Below are 14,526 nucleotides of genomic sequence, written 5' to 3' on the forward strand. Positions count from 1 at the left end.
GATGATTGCACAGCGATGGGAATGGAATTCAGTGTGAATGCCACTGAACTGCATGGATGTACGTGCCCCAGCCAGGGATGAACAAGCTGCTGTGTTCGTAAATGGACACTACCCAGCGGTAAACAGGAATGAGCTACTGACACCTCCAACAACACGCATGAACCCCAAATGCATTATGCGAAGAGAGAAGCCAGATTCAAATGACCATGCACTGTATCATTCCATGTATGTGGCATTCTGGAAAAGGCAAAAATATAGGAGCAGATCAGGGTGACCAGGAGGCAGAGTTGTGGGGAGGGAGCCTATGATGGGGACACATGGGAATTTTGGAGGCGATGGGCTTGTCATATATCCCGAGGGTGGCAGTAGTTACATAACTGTATGCATTTGTCAAAATGTGCAGAAATATACATTAAAAAGAATGAACTTTACTGTGTGTAAGTCATGTGAAAAAGACTGGTAGGAGTGCAAAATGGTTGAGTCATTGTGGAAAACTCTGGCAGTTTTTGAAAAGTAAAGTGCACATTTATCCTATTACCTAGCAGCTCCACTTCTCCCAGTGTTTCACCCAAGAAAAACAAAACATCTGTTGACAAAAAGACTTGCACAGGAATATTCATAGCAGCCTTATTCACAGCAACCAAAACCTGAAACAGCCCTAACTAATGTTCACTAACAGAATAGATAAGCAGTTGCTGGTGTATTTATGCAACAGAACACTACTCGACAAGAAAAAGGAACAAGCTGCTGATCTACACAGCAGCACGGGTGAGTCCAAAAACATGCTGAGTGGGAGGGCCAGGCATAAAAGAGCTCAGATTGCACGACTCCATTTCTGTGAAGTTCAAGAACACGTAGAATGACCTATCGGGGGAGACTGCTCTTTCTGTGTCCCCAGAACTTTGCTGTGTTTTTAGGACATTGATCACTGATGACCTTGGTAGAGGATGTCACAGGCAGGAAGGGACAGAAAGGACTTTCTGGAGCTATAGGGAATGTCTGCATCTAGATTACAGTGTTGGTTACGTGGGTACAGACATTTGTCAAACTCACAAATTGTATGCCTGGAACTGTGCATTTCACTGAATATAATTTTTAACCTCAAAGAGAAAAATAGTATCTAGTGACAGAGTCAGAAAGCAATTATCTGGTTGGGGAAGGGGGCTGATGGGGTGGAGACACGAGGGAACTTTCTGAGTGATGGAAATGTTCTTCATATCTTGTTTGGTGTAGTCAAAGCTCATCAAACTGAACACAGAAGAACTGTGTAACTTATTGTATATAAACTACACCTCAGCACAAAAGAATGTAAAATATAAAATAAATAATGCTGCAAAAAGAGAATAGTCAATAGTTATATTTAAAAAATAATTTTTAAAATGTTTAATTGTGGTAAAAAACCACATAAACTTCACCATCTTAGCCATTTTTAAGTGTGCAGGTCAGTAGCGTTAAGTGTATTCATACTGCTATGTAACAGATATCTAGAACTTTTTCATTATCCCAAACTGAAACTCTGCACCCATTAAACAGCAACTTCCACCACCCCTTCCCAGGCCCTGGCCACCATGCTTGTATTTTGTCTCTTTGAATTGGACCACTCTGGGTACCTCATGTAAGTAGAATCACACAGTATTTGTTCTTCTGTGTCTGGCTCATTTCACTTAGCACGATGTCTTTAAGTTTCATCTATGATGCAGCTTGTCTCAGGATTTCCTTCCTTTTGACGGTTGAATAACATTCCATTGCATGCATGCAGCACGTGGTGATCATGCATCCACCCATCGATGGGTATCTAGGCTGCTTCCACCTCTTGACTACTGTGAATAGTGCTGCTATGAACGTGGGTGTGCAAATATGGCATCATAATTTTTAAAAATGAAAAACCAGGGCAGCAAAGATTGACTGTCTGGTCACTTTTTCCTTCCTTTTCTGCATTGTTCAGAGGCCAGCACAGGAACAGAGGACGACACCCATGACCAGCACTGAATCCGACAGTGACCCTGGGTAAGCAAACGCTCCTGCTTTTCCAGAGGCTGAAATGTGTGTCTTTGGAGCCAATGTAGAAATACAGCCGGAGGTTACTTCAAGCCAAAAGACAGCAAAGGTCGTCTCCTGTGCGTTTCCAGGGACAAGACCCTCTGCACTGTCCAGGGAGGAGGCTCTCGTGCCCAGTGGTTTCTGCAGGCAACACTGGCTCCCGGCACGGTTTGCTCCCCAGATGGCCCCATCTCTATCAGGAGGCGGTGCAGGAAGGCCTGGGGAGAGCGGTGTGCACCTGCGGCCACCAGGGGGCCGGCGACACGACAGTTACCGGGCACTGACAAACTCCTCACAGTTCCCGCTGAGACAAAGCACCCCTGGACTGGCTCCCCTGCTGTCCTCACCCCCACTCCACCCACCGGGCCATCTTCCCACATTCTGGCTTGCGTGGAGGTTCTCCAGCCACAGCTGTCAATAGAGGATTGGTGAGACCCTGGGGAAGCCCTGAGGTTTATCAGCGCGCCTGTGGGTTTGCAAGCGTGTGCGTTCTATGAAGCTCTAGAGGAGGTGAGCTGTGGCCAGTGCAGCCCAAGCGTAGGGCTTTCAGAGCCCATGGTAACAGTTATGTCATTTTTGCCTGCCCTGCGTACGCCCCAGCGCAGGTGCGGCTTCCTGTGTCCCTGAACAATGCCCTACAAGCCCAGGGGAGAGCGTGAAGCTCAGCTCAGCTGAACTCGCAGCTACTTAGCTAAGGAGGCTATGAACATGGCTTCCAGGTTCCCCACTCCTGCGATAGGATGGGCCTGCACATCCCCCCAGCCTCAGAAGGACCCTTTTTTGTCATAGGCCAGGGTGAATCTTCACCTCACTCCCTCAGGAATAAGAAACGACACTTAGGTGCTTCACACATGTCATTCACGAGCTCTGTGAGTCAGTGGCCCGTGGTAGAAACTGCTGCTCTACTGTGCCTTATATTTTTCACTCATTCTAAAATGAGCTGTGGGATCTTGGGCCCACTCATTACTTCCACTTATCAACTGCATTTGGCCTATTTCATTGCTAGGACTTCTATTTTATAACCCCTTACATGGGACTTGCCACCAGATAGACTCTTTATACCATGATCCAGTTCAATTTAATTCACCGCGCATTTACCAAGAGCCTGCGTGTGCCTGTCCTTTCCCAAATAGCAATCTGCTCAGATGTGTCCGACAGCCCCTCATTGGCTACGAGATGAACCACAGAGTTTTTAGCACGGCTCGTGCAGCTCCAAGACCTTCCAGCCCGGTGTGCCAGCCCAGGGTGAGCCTCTGCCAGGTGCCAGCTGCTGTGACTGTGGCCATTCCCCTGGACCCACTTGCCTGCCGCCCACGCGACCCCCTCCCGCCGGCCACACGGGCCCCTCGCTGATCCTGAATTCGCTGCACATGTTCATGAGGACTCTGTATCCTTGTTCCTGTGGTTTCTACTGCTTAGAGTGCTTCTCTTCCTCCACCTAAAACCCACTCATCTTCCAAGACCCAGCTCAAGAGGGGCCCTCCTGCAGAACCTCCTGGAGACCCCACCCCAACATCACACACTGCTCCTTCTGCGCACCCGGCCCTCGGCTGTGTTTCCACAGCACTCACCACTGATGACCTTGTGTACCTGTCTGTGTTCATGCGTCTCTCCCTTTGCTTCAAACTGTTAACTTCTTGAGGACAGGAATGATGTTACACCCAGCTCAGAACCTAACTATGGTAAATATAAAAGTAATAAGAAATGTTTAATATGAGCACTCAATATGGCCAGGAGTGGTGCTAAGTGCTTTACATATTGAAAGGGTCCTGAATATGCACTCCCAAATGTGCCACTTTGGCATAAGGATTATTTTGAGCTGAGGAAACTGAGAATGGGCACATGCAGGACAAGCTGTCTGCCCTCCCCTTTCCCATGTGAAAGCAGGGCATAAATTCCCCTGTGAAGGTTCCCCCTCTCCACGCCAGGAGGGGAGAGTGACTCTTCTCACTGGAGAGGGAGTGAGCATGAACAAACCTTGCTAAACTCACCCTCACCTTCTGTTAGCGTCCCCCATATGTTCCCAGCCACCTCTCCATGATTTGCCGTCCATGAAGCCCAAACCCCCTTTTCTCTGTTAAAATGGCAGGTAAGCCCCTGAGTCTAACCATTCCTTTGAGTTTCACTTCTTTTCTGTAAATTTTCATCCACATAAAACATTTATTTAAACAATTTAAATTATTTAATTCATTAAGTTTTGTAAAGATGGGGTCTTTCTATGTTGCCCAGGCTGGTCTTGAACTCTTTACCTCAAGCAATCCACCTGCCTCAGCCTCCCAAAGTGCTGGGATTAAGGGTGTGAGCCACTGCACCACTCAGCCACATTAATTTTTTTAAAATTGTTTGCCTTTTTCCTGTTTATCTGTCTTTTTAAAGTTTAATTTGCAGGGCCCCAGGCACTGAACGTAAGAGGATAGATGAAAAGTTCTTCCACTTAGAAAGTTGTGACAGCCACAAGGGGCTCACTCTGGAGGCTGCAGCCGAGGTCTCAGGACACTGATCATGCTGACGAAAGGAGGAATTCTTACCACACCGGTCCCCCACAATTCTGCTCAGAATCTGGTCAAGCGAGAGCGGTAAGACTGACTCCAGTCTTGGCCTTGCACCTCCCCTGAGCGGCTAGAGCTTCTTCCTCCCATCACTCCTCCCTGCACGGCCTCTTACCACTGCATTTATTAAAAAGCAGAGAATCTGGAGGGTGCTGATCCTGGAGCACAACCCCAAATCCACCCAGCTGCCCGGAGGCTCATGAGAGGCAGAAGAACTGTGAGCCACGCTGAGCCGAGCCCACTCTTGAAAATGTCCTCAGTAAAGCCTGATTGGTGTCCACACTGCAGGACACTGCGTTGCTTGCATTTGCAGGTGGTGCCAGTGGGGACAATTGCCCCCCACCCCTGAATATGGGTTTTTGGGAGTGTGGACCAGCTGAGCTGATCTGGGGCGGGCAGACTCCCTCTTGTGCTGGTGGACAGCTTGCCCGGTTGGGGTTGTCACTGACCATGTGAAGATGGGATTGTGTTGAGTATCACAGAAGCCCTTGACGCGGAAGTGTGCAGGGAACTTTGCGGAAAGCAGAGTCCATCTCCTTGACCCTCCTGGCTGTTTGGATGTTCGAGTCCCCCGCAGGGCATTTTCCTCATGGCTGGAGCAGCCTGGCCCTTCTCACTGGAGGCCTGTTTTCAGGAAATATTCTGCTCAGGGGATCATTGTGGGGAGACTGGGCTCATGCCCCATCACAGAAGAGACTCCTCTGGGGCCCAAATGCAAACTGGAGTAGCCCAAGGAGGCTGAGGGAGCTTTCCTCCACCTCAGCCATCTGCCCTCGACTAAGGAAGGTAGGAGGGGTTACAGGGGTGGCTTCTAATGAATGAAGGTCCTGAATTTGTTCCTCAGCCTGAGCCTATCGAGAGGAATGGGATAGACTTCGGGGTCTTTATGTTTCTTGCCCCAGAGACAAAACAGCAGAAAAGTGGACCAAATTTTTACCCAGATCTAAAATAGACCTTTATAATAATGTCCAGAATCTTCAATTATGGGTGGTAGAACACTTCCCCTGCTGAGAATTATAACATAAATGAATTATTAAAAATTATAATTTCATAGTCTTTTTTTTTTCAAGATGAATTGTTGCTCTGTTGCCCAGGCTGGAGTGCAATGGTGTGATCTCAGCTCACTGCAACTTCTGCCTCCTGGGTTCAAGTGATTCTCCTGCCTCAGCCTCCCAAGTAGCTGAGGTTACAGGCCACGTCTGGCTAACTTTTTGTATTTTTAGTAGAGACAGGGTTTCACCATGTTGGCCAGGCTGGTCTTGAACTCCTGACATCGTGATCCGCCCGCCTCCGCCTCCCAAAGTGCTAGAATTACAGGCATGAGCCATCGTGCCTGGCCTACATGGTCATCTTTTACAGACATCAGATAGCTGAAGATATACCAAGCATGGAATGGGGCCGGGGTCTCGAGGGGAGGGTTTTAGGTTATTGTGACAAGGTCTGCTGTTGCTGACTCACTTTGGGAATTTCCTGAATACAAAGTTTGCACCATCAGACAGCCACTGTCAGGTCAGAGAAAATAGCAGGCGTGTGGTGGATTCCACTGATAAGAAAGTTCAAGTAAGTAACTAGGCTTGACCTTAAGAATGTTATTAAAATTGTGTAGGATGTCTGAGTTTTAACCTGCCAGCATAGAGAAACCCTGTTGAACACATGAATGAAACTAGTAATTGAGCTAAACTAGCCACAGAGTAACTCGTTCATGGCTGGTGGGGATGCAGATGGTGTCAGCCCCTTTGGAAGACAGATGGCAGGTCCCCGCCCAGCTATACATGTGCTTTACACCCATCCCACAGTCACATCAGGTGCTCACCCACACGGGTTGAAAACGTGTGTCCACACAAAGCCTGTGCGCAGACGCTTATAGCAGCTTCGTTCATGATTGCTAAGACCTGAGAGCAACCAAAAAGCAGTTCAGTGGATGATAAACCAAATGTGGTACATCCATGCAATGAGGTATCGCTAGTGATTCAAATAAATGAGCTGTCAGACCACAAAACAGAATGGAGACAACTTAAATGCATATTTCTGTTTTTTTTTTTTTTTTTTTGGTGCTGTGACTCAGATTAAATTATATTTAATTATATTAAATTAAATTAAATTATATGCATTTAATCTGAGTATATATATTTAATCCAAGTTCAAGCAATTCTCCTCCTCAGCCTCCCAAGTAGCTGGGATTACAGGTGCGTGCCATCACGCCGAGCTAATTTTTGCATTTTTAGTACAGATGGGGTTTCACCATGTTGAAAAGGCTGGTCTGGAACTTCTGACCTCGTGATGTGCCCATCTCGGCCTCCCAAAGTGCTGGGATTACAGGCATGAGCCTAGCCTAAATGCACATTTCTAAGTGAAAAAAGTCAATAGGAAAAGGCTGTATAATTCCAGCAATATGGCATTCTAGAAAAGCTAGAATTATAACAACAGTAAAAAGATCGGTGGTTACCAAAGTCCAGGCGTGGGAAGGAGGCCAAGCAGGAGTTTTAGGGCAGTGAATCTACTCAGTGCATAATGGTGGGTCCCTGACATTGGATTAATAACGTATCAATATTTATCAATATTGGTTTCTACAGTTTTATCAAATGTACAACATGAATGTGAAATGTTAAAATAGTGGAGACTGTACAAGAATATGGAAATAAAAACTATACGGAGTGAGGGTGAGTCCAGCTGGTGCAGGGGCTGGGGCATCGGGCATAGGAAACTGCAGGTTTGGAGGCCGGGAGGCTGGAGCAGCTGGGGCGGGTGAGGCCAGCAAGTGCTTGAGCGCTTGGCCCAAAATCCAAGCTGCAGCACCAAAGTAGCCTCCTAATGGGCAATACTCCTGCCTAGTTATATGTACACGGGCGATGTGGTGAGCCCTCAGGAAAGTGACCTCGAACCACAGGGTCTTCCAGAGAGCTGTGAGGAAGGGCGGGGGTGCCGCCTCCTGCCCCTGGACTCTGCAGTCCTCCCGAGGGGCTGCATGGGCCTCTAAGGAGCTGCTGGTAGCGTGCACTTTGGGTTTAACTCCCTCCTGCTTCAAATTGTGGCCTCTTCCCGAAGAGGAAGGCACTGGCCTGTGTCCTCATCAATTCTTCCCACTCTGTTCACTGTGGGCATTATTATGTTTGTGTAAAGAGATAGCATTGTGATGCAATGTTCCATTTTGGATTCATAATGCTCCATACATTTTATATGCCTTTTGGGCATTCATACAGATTCTTTGGCCACGTGGCCATATAAAGCCTTCCCCCTTTTCACGGAGCAGCCCCTCCTGGTTCCACCTGCGTGGTGCTGCTCTTCTTCCTGCATCCTCCACGCTGACCCACGTGCTGACCAGCGCCACCACTCACAAGGAACAGGAAAGACCCTCAGGACTGGGGGCAGCACCCTGTGCCTCTGGGACTCCAGTGGGTACCGTGGGCTGGGCTCTGCAGAACAAGATCAGCTGGGGAAGGCTCCTCCAGTCCCGGGTCCCAGGAGCCTGCGGTGGCTGATGTGCCACAACTCCATCCATGACCCTGTGCCTGAGACCCCTGAAGGAAACTCCTCTGTCTGAAAGCCCCGCCCTGGATGGCCCCGGGGTGACCCTGAGAGGTGAGGGCGGCCCTGTGGGAGGGCCCTCACCCAGTTCAGGACTCTGAGGGGCCCTCCCAGCTCCAGAGCTCAGCATAGAAGGGGCTGAGTTTGCTACAACTGCATCACACCGAGGCTGATTCTGGAAGTTCCACAGCCACGGGAGTGCCTTCAAAGCAGGAGTCAGCAGAGGGGGCAGAAGCACTAAGTTGCTGCAACAACACCTGAGAGTGCAGACAGGAGGGGCCCAGTCCCCACCCCCACCTGAGAGTGCAGACAGGAGGGGCCCACCCCCAACCCCCACCTGAGAGTGCAGACAGGAGGGGCCCAGTCCCCACCCCCACCTGACTCCCAGTGTCAAGTGCCCTGGGGAGAGCTGCGCCCACAGACATCCTGCAGCACCAAAACCCAGTCTCTTATTGCATTTTACTCTAAGCAGTCAGGAGAAACCAAGCCAATTCTCAAGAGACGATAACCAATAGAACCCAAGTCTTTGGGATTTGGTGTGGAAGAGGCAGAAAAGAGCAGGTCCTGAGGGAAAGATAATGTTTGAGAAGCAAAGCAAGAAAAGGTGATGACAAACACAACACTCAAAGGCCCTAGACATCATCACTTTTTTTACCATCATGAACATTTAAACATAACACATTTTCTTTTTTTTCTAATTTCATCTCCCTCTTCCTTCCCTGGTCTCCAAAGCTGCAGGCCTGAGTGGACTGCTCCCGGGAAGCCACTTTCATGGCGTCCCCTCTCCAGGGTGCCCATCTACCTGGAGCGTCATCATCGTCACTGCTGGAGTCATGTCTCCTGTTGCCAATCCAAGCTCTGGAGACACAAGTACCACAAGAAAGGTGTTACCCAGAGGCACTCGCCCATCCTCCCTGCTGCACGGGAGGCCACACCAGCTGCCACAGCAACTCTCTGCTCCGTCCTCTGCTTTCTCAGAACTAACCTGGGCTCTCTGGAATCAGAGACCTTCAACAAGTCACTGCTCACATTTGCAAATGTTCACATCAAGAGAGGACCCCCTTTCCACGTGCCACTCCCCTCTCTTCCGGATCATCGCAGCTCTCCCCACCAGCCTTATCAATGTGGGGCTCCAACCCTACAGGTCAGTGATTCACAAACAGGCACTGTCCCAGGTTGGAGCCACTGCCACGAGCCTGTTCTGCACAGACGGGAATGTTCCCTCTGCCTTGTGAGCGCAGGGCTATCGGGCACTGGAAATATGCCTGGTGTGATGAGGTACTGGAGATTACATTTGAAAATTAATTTAAAATACAGATGCACCTGGTTAATGACTGTGGCACCAGGGAGCCCAGAACTGGGATTCAGAGATGAGGGAGACGTCACCTCCCCGCCCCTGGGTTTTCTTTCCAGCGTAGCCATCAATGGCCTAGTGTTATCTTTCATCCAGTACGTACTTCCTGGGCACAGGCATAAGTATCCGGTGCTCTGTGAGGCCCTAGGGGTGCTGAACACTGAGTCACATCCAGGTCCTAGAGGGGTTCACAGCTGGGGGTGAGGTGTAAACAGAGTGAAGGGCATGGCCAGCAAATCCTGTGCTGGAAAATCAGGGCAGCTGGAGTGAGGGGAGGGGACACCCCACTGTCCCCAGGAGCCCACACACCCAGCCGAATTTGGCTTTTAATTCACCTTTCTTGTGATGTCTTTTGCTGAATTTGCTGTCATGATTGTCCCGATTAAAAGAGAGAGCATTGTGTGTTCCCTCTATATCCAGAAGTGTGCATGCAAGATTGGAGTTACTTCTATTTAAAATATGTGATGGACTCAGAGGGGATAGTAAGGATGGAAGTTTGTGTATGGAAAAATAGTTTGTATTACTTTGTTTTTATTTGATGGTTGCTTTACTTGTGGTACAGTGCACAGTATATTACATGTACAGATTGTTGCCTTCTGACAAATACTGTGTTACCACCACTCAGATATAAACACCCTGGCAGCCCCTCTTTGGCTAATTCCCAGGCAGTAACTTCCAAGAGACACTCACTATTCTGGTCATGATCAACATATTTTAAATTTATTTTTAAACATTGTATAAATGGAAACCTACAGTATGTACTCTTTTGTGTCTGAATGAAAATTACACGTGAATATCATGTGAATTTCACCTATGTTCCATTGTGATGACACATTCAGCATTTTGTACTGCTCGGTCCTGTCCATATATAACATCTACATTGTAGGAAGTTGGCACAATGAGTTTTCACCCTCTATGTTTTACATTCACTTTGTTTATCATGATGGTTATAAGGGAGGAGACCACCCCTCATATTGTCTTATGCCCAGTTTCTGCCTCCAAAGAAAGAAGAAGTAAAAACTAAAAGGCAGAAATGAAGTCCACCAGCAGACAGCCCGGTGCCACACCCTGGGCCTGGTAGTTAAAGGTCGACCCCTGACCTAATCGGTTATGTTATCTATAGATTACAGAGATTGTGTAGAAAAGCACTGTGAAAATCCCTGTCCTGTTCTGTTCCATTCTAATTACCGGTGCATGCAGCCCCCAGTCACGTACCCCCTGCTTGCTCAATCGATCATGACCTTCTTACACAGACCCTTTTAGAGTTGTGAGCCCTTAAAAGGGACAGGAATTGCTCACTCGGGGAGCTCAGTTGTTGGAGACGTGAGTCTTGCCGAAGCTCCCAGCTGAATAAAGCCGTTCCTGCTTTAATTCGGTGTCTGAGGGGTTTTGTCTGCGGCTTGTCCTGCTACAGTTACATGAAGCGATGCTGCTATAAAGCCCCCCAGGGGGATGCCAACATCCTTGCCTCATACATGTATTTTGGACATAGGTAGCAGGAGTGGGACTGTAGGGTCACAGGTACCGATTACTCTAGTACACCCTAGAAAGTCATTTATCAAAGTGGTTGAAATTAAGTATGTTCCCAGAGTCACATGTGATAGCTCCAGTTCCTCCACAACCTCACCAACCCTCTGCATTTTTCTCTCTGATAATGTGTCTATTTTGGTGGGTGTAGAAGTGAGAAACTCTAGTTTGAATATGCATTCTTCTAATCATGTGTGATTGAGTGCACTTTCATATGCTTTACTATGCCAAACTTGCTGAGGTTTCTGTGAATTTCACAGACGAAAGTGAGTACATGGTGTGTTATTCTGTCTGAGAAACCACATAACCTTGTGAGCTCCTGCACGACTATTTAAGGTGTTTTGTTCAAAGAAGGATTTAATAGGTAAAATTGCACAGGGTATCAAACAATGGAAAGATATTTGCAAGGACTACCGAGAATTCTGAAAAAAAATAGAAAAGACAAATAAAATGGAAACCTAATTAAAAATGGACAAATATTAAAACAAAGCAATTACAGAAGGCAAATGTGGATGAATAAAAGTCATATGAACACAGGTTCAGATCCACCTGAGGCAAAAGCAGTGGCTGTGGAGAAGCCCAGCACGTCTCTGTGGGAGGCTCCCTCCACGAAGGGCAAAGGGAAAGCAAAGGGGCTTGGGGCGGAGCGCGATGGGGCTTGGGGCGGAGCGCGATGGGGCTTGGGGCGGAGCGCGATGGGGCTTGGGGCGGAGCGCGATGGGGCTTGGGGCGGAGCGCGATGGGGCTTGGGGCGGAGCGCGATGGGAGGGGCGGAGCGCGATGGGAGGGGCGGAGCGCGATGGGAGGGGCGGAGCGCGATGGGGCTTGGGGCGGAGCGCGATGGGGCTTGGGGCGGAGCGCGATGGGGCTTGGGGCGGAGCGCGATGGGGCTTGGGGCGGAGCGCGATGGGGCTTGGGGCGGAGCGCGATGGGGCTTGGGGCGGAGCGCGATGGGAGTGGCGGGAGCAGCCAGAGCCCCTTGGGCTGGAAGCAGGGAGAGGGATGGAGGTCCGCCCGCCAGCACGGCCCGGGCAAGCGAAACCCGTGGGTTCTCGTGCACACTCCAGAACTGCACACTTATTTCTCAGTCAGGCATGAAACCAGCGAGTGCTGAGCAGACAACTAATGTTGCAATTTAAAAAAATCAAAATAAATTGCTAGTTAGGTTATGGGGAGTCAAACTCTCACTCACAACTGGGAGTATTTAGGAGGTCAACCATCCTGAGGGATTTCCTCAGCACACAGCAACATTAAGTGTGCACCCTCCAAGCACCAAGCCCTCTCTCGTTCAGAGGCAGGAAAGATGCAGGAGGCGTCCTCACTGTAGGAGGTAGCTGGTATCAGCAGCAACCTGGCTGCTCGGCACAAGGGGGTTTATAAGGAAAGTGTAGTTGACGCAATGCTGACCAGTTGGAAGTCACGGAAGAGGCTTACAGGCACACATGGATAAAATTAAATGTATGAGTTTAAATCTCAGAAAAAATAAAAAACCGATGAGGCCTAAAGGGGGAAAATAATTTAATGCAAAAATGCAAACACACTCTATGAATTCTTTAAGTATCTGTAGAGATTATTTGGAAGAGTGGTCCACATTATTTGCACTTGGGTTGGTGACTCAGGGATGGACGGAAACATGATCTGAAATAGTTATAAAGGAAAAAAATAGATAAAAGAGAGGCTGATGAGAGTGTGGTGTGAGTAAACTCTGTGCCTAACACAAAGGTTTTAATATACTTAATATATAATAAGTCTCTAAAAACAAGGAAGAAAAGACTACCAACAAGCCCATGTAAGCATGTCAGAGACAAACAGTTCAAAGAGAAACAAAAAGAACAAATGGCTTTTAATCTCATTCAAAATGTGAAAAAGTTCACATTAAAACTATACTGAGAAACCACTTCAAGACAAAATTTCAGAAGTTTCACATGTAACTACGTTAGCGTGGTTGTGCCCACATTGTTGTGAAGAAAGCTGACTCAGCACCTGTGGAGAGGAGTTTGGCAACATCTAGCAAAGCTGCATAAGCACTAACACTTTGACCCATCTTCCAACATCTCAAAATCTATCCCAAAGTAGACTTGCAAAATATGAAGACTCATGCATAGGAGCATTGGCTGCAATATGAGAAAATGTAGAGCATAGTTCTAAACTCAAATCTTTGTAAGAATCACAGTGAAATTAGATAACACTTACTAATAAATAATAAAAATTGCACAAATTGAAAATTGGGAGATGCAGCAAAGAGCATTATGTGAGAGCAATCTATGAGATTCGTTATTGAAATTAGGAACTTGACACTTTTGGAGGCCAAGGTGGGAGGATCACTTGAGGTCAGGAGTTTGAGACCAGCCTGGCCCACATAGTGAAACCCTGTCTCTATGTTTTTACTAAAAGTACGAAAATTAGCCAGATGTGGCAGTGCATGCCTGTAGTCCCAGCTACTGGGGAGGCTGAAGCAGAAGAGTCGCTTGAACCCAGGAGGCAGAGTTCCCAGGAAACACCGACGGAGAGGAAATAGCACACATGCCCTGCTGGTACAGCTGGAAAGCAGGTGGCTGCAGCTCCTTTCAGGGAGAGGGACCTCCCTCCACTGACAGCACCCTTGTTTACAGTTCCCAGATGCCCTGGCCCCTCTCTGACACCATGAACAGCTTTAGAAAACTGCGGGCCTCACACTGAGATGCCCAGGTGTGTCAGGGAGGCAGGAAGGCTTTGGGGTCTGAGGGCAGTGGGAGACAGTGGGGACACTCCTGAGATGGCCCCTCCCAGCTGGGAAACCCCCCAGGGCCTCCAGGGGAGTTCAGCCATCAGGGTGCCCACTGGATAGGTTTGGCTTGCAACGCTGACAGCAAGGACCCCCCTCCACCCACTGGGTCAGCTGTGAGAACCCAGGAGAGGGAGGCCCAGGGACAGACACGTAACAGCTCTTATTTGCATGCAGTGGCTGTGCCCCCATGAAGGTTTTAGGAGCTGTAAGGTGGCTTTGAAGGAGCCCAGGCTCCAAAGCAGTGTCAGGAAGTGGGAGTTGTGTCTGCACCACACCCTGGGCTCCTGTCCTCACCCTGCTCACCCCCTGCATAGGGGAGGGGGAACCTCACCCCACTCTGCTTCACACCCCTCTCTCCTCAGGAGGCTGTGATTCTGACCTACAGTCCTTCATCTCTGTTTAGGGTAGCTGTGGCCCAGGCAGGGCCTGCTCAGCCATAAACACACACACACACACACACACACACACGCACACACACACACACACACTGAATAGGCAACTCACTGAAATAGAACTAGTTGATTAATTAAAGCACCTATGGGATTTTTCACAAACCAAATTAGTATTTTTATTAAAAAAACTTTTAGTGCTATTGAGCCTACATAGGAAGAGGCCTACTTATGTAATTGGTAAGAGTGTGATCTGATTAACTTTGTGAAGAATAATGTCAGTATTTTTAAAATTATAATTAAATTTGTCATAACTCAATTATACAATTTTGAGAATCGTATACTACATAAAAACAAAAAAAACAAAAACATTGG

At 48.3% G+C, this 14,526-nt stretch overlaps 1 non-coding gene across 1 annotated transcript; it reads left to right on the forward strand.

Annotated features, from left to right (window-relative positions):
• Positions 1 to 1,441: 1,441 nt before the first annotated feature.
• Positions 1,442 to 9,881, forward strand: LOC129137827 (uncharacterized). The gene is made up of 4 exons (XR_008540627.2): positions 1,442 to 1,615; positions 1,946 to 3,722; positions 4,417 to 5,375; positions 8,847 to 9,881. It is a non-coding gene; the product is annotated as an uncharacterized LOC129137827 (transcript).
• The last annotated feature ends 4,645 nt before the right edge of the window (positions 9,882 to 14,526 follow it).

The sequence above is a fragment of the Pan troglodytes genome, chromosome 17 (assembly GCF_028858775.2).
Source record: "Pan troglodytes isolate AG18354 chromosome 17, NHGRI_mPanTro3-v2.0_pri, whole genome shotgun sequence".
Taxonomy (NCBI): domain Eukaryota; kingdom Metazoa; phylum Chordata; class Mammalia; order Primates; family Hominidae; genus Pan; species Pan troglodytes.